The sequence below is a fragment of the Vulpes vulpes genome, chromosome 10, assembly GCF_048418805.1.
Source record: "Vulpes vulpes isolate BD-2025 chromosome 10, VulVul3, whole genome shotgun sequence".
Lineage (NCBI taxonomy): Eukaryota > Metazoa > Chordata > Mammalia > Carnivora > Canidae > Vulpes > Vulpes vulpes.
In genome coordinates this window covers 26728787-26731480 of record NC_132789.1, presented here as the reverse complement: position 1 = coordinate 26731480, position 2694 = coordinate 26728787, and positions in this window count along the sequence as shown.

Below are 2694 nucleotides of genomic sequence, written 5' to 3'. Positions count from 1 at the left end.
CTTGCACTGTTGGTGGGAATGGGAACTGGTGCAGCCACTCTGGAAAACTGTGTGGATGTTCCTCAAAGAGTTACAAATAGATCTGCCCTATGACCCAGCAATTGCACTGCTGGGGATTTACTCCAAAGATACAGATGCAGTGAAACGCTAGGACCCTTGCACCCTAATGTTTCTAGCAGAAATATCCACAATAGCCAAACTGTGGAAGGAGCCTCGGTGTCCATCGAAAGATGAATGGATAAAGAAGATGTGGTTTATGTATACAATGGAATATTACTCAGCCATTAGAAATGACAAATACCCACCATTTGCTTTGACGTAGATGGAACTAGAGGGTATTATGCTGAGTGCAATAAGTCAATTGGAGAAAGACAAACATTACATGGTCTCATTCATTTGGAGAATATAAAAAATAGTGGATGGGAATAAAGGGGAATGGAGAAAAACTGAATGGGAAATATCAGAAAGGGAGGCAGAAGATGGAAGTCTCCTAACTCTGGGAAACGAACTAGGGCTTGTGGAAGAGGAGGTGGGAAGGGGGTGGGGGTGACTGGGTGATGGACACTGAGGGGGGCACTTGGTGGGATGAGCACTGGGTGTTATGCTATACGTTGCCAATTTGAACTTCAATTAAAAAATGTTTTTTAAATGTCCAGAGCAGTTATGGGTGCCCCTAGACCCCTTCTGTGAAGGACTCAGTGTATTTTTTTTCTGTGAAATCTCTCTGTTTTGCAGATCTCTCCTTGCTCTGAGGGTCCCCATGGGCCTTGAGCAGCATGACAGCATCACCAACCCTGTTTTCATAGAATCAATGTACTGATCACCCTCAGGCCCACACTAGAGCCCAAAGATCCTCTGGAATTGAGCTGCCTACAAGGAAAGACTCACTTTTGGGTTCCTGCACATCAGTCTCTTCCCAGGAGAGCAGGTGTTCAGGGAATGTCATGGCTTTCCTGGTGACAGGAACACTGTTATACTGAGTGTCACTGGTATTACTTGTCGATGGGGATTATGCTTCTTGGAGATTGCAATAGGGGGGACCCTGATTTCTGGAGTGAGAGGGAAGCCTGGAAACTGCAGAGACACACTCTATGAGAGAATAGGAGAGAGGGGTGTCAGAAACACGTGCACACACACACACACACACACACACCCCGAATGAGAAAAATCTCCATGTACACTCACTATACATATCCTTCGGAGGCCAAGCATGAGGACACAGGTCCACTGTCCCTCTTATGCCTTCTCCACCCTCTTGGGTTATCTCCTTCCAAACCCATCCTCACAGCAGACTTCCTGTAAGACTCCAGGGTCCTGGAGTCTGGAGCCAAAGAAGGCCAGGTATGGAATGTCACTTCCAAAAGCAGGATGGAATTGACACAAGAACGATTAATTTGGAGATCAACTCTGATAATACATCCTGTGAAAAGGAAGATTGAGTCTTGTGCAGTGGGAGATGTCTGTCCATTTTCACCCTGAAGACACGAGTCTCACAGCTGAAGGGTCTCCAGGTCTCAGGAAGCACAGCACAGAGGAGACCCCAGAGTCACTTTTCCTACCCTTCCACTTAACAGACATATCTCACTGTGCCCAGGGTCCCCTGGGGCCTTCCTGGGGTGTCATTGAGGGACCATTTGTAAAAGAGCTAATGAATGTGACTTCATGGATATAGGGAAAGTGTGTGGCTGAATCAATGTCCTGATGGGTTTAGAAACAAACATTCTCAAAAACAAGAAAAATAGTTGGTGTTGGGAAGCCCAGGTGGATCAGTGGTTTACTGCTGCCTTCAGCCCATGGCCTGAACCTGGAGGCTGGAAACCAGTCCCACATCCGGCTGCCTGCATGGAGCCTGCTTCTCCTTCTGCTTATCTATCTCTCTCTCTCTCTCTCTCTCTCTCTCTCAGAAATAGATAAAATTTAAAAAAATAGTTGATGTGTGTGAAAATAAAAATCCACTCTCCTGTGCCAATTATATCAACACTGATCTTCTTTGGGGCCCCAGTGATGCTAATGATGAAAAATTAAATACACCAATAGTTCCTATGTGCCAACCCTCAACACCTGAAAGAACATCCATGTGTGGGAAATAAAATAATATCATTGCCATATTACAGAGATTGACCCAGGCTGGTGGGGTGTGCGAACTACATGTGGGGATGAGATCAGGAATCAGATGATGACAGGATTCCATGTTGGTCCAAGTTCTGCTACTTCTGCCTAGAGATGGACCCTGGAAACCAGAAATGACCCCAAGAGCATTGTCATTTTTTTCTGAAATCTTCACGTGGACACAGAGTTTAGAACTGAAGAGCCAGAGACACTGGAGCATGAGGAACAAGGGGATGGAGAAAAGAGGAGTATGGAGGTGGAGGTGTTGTCAGGGAGTCTGAAGAAGTTGTGCCTATTTGTCAGTTGGTTCAGATGAAGGGGAAATTGTGTCTGTGATCAAGGTGAGTGTTAACATACGGTCTATGGTTGTGTCCTCAGTCACACAAGAGTCACATTTTATGGCATGAGATGTGGGTATGAGAATGACTGTCTTGGCCCTATTTTTAGTTGAGATACATTATTGTGAGATCTTAGAAACTACATTCAGGTCTGGGTCTGGTTCCTGGCTCCTGAAACCCTCATCAATTCCTAAGTGACAAGAGCACTAGGAGCATCTTTGTTTGAATGAGGGTACTCTGTATGGTT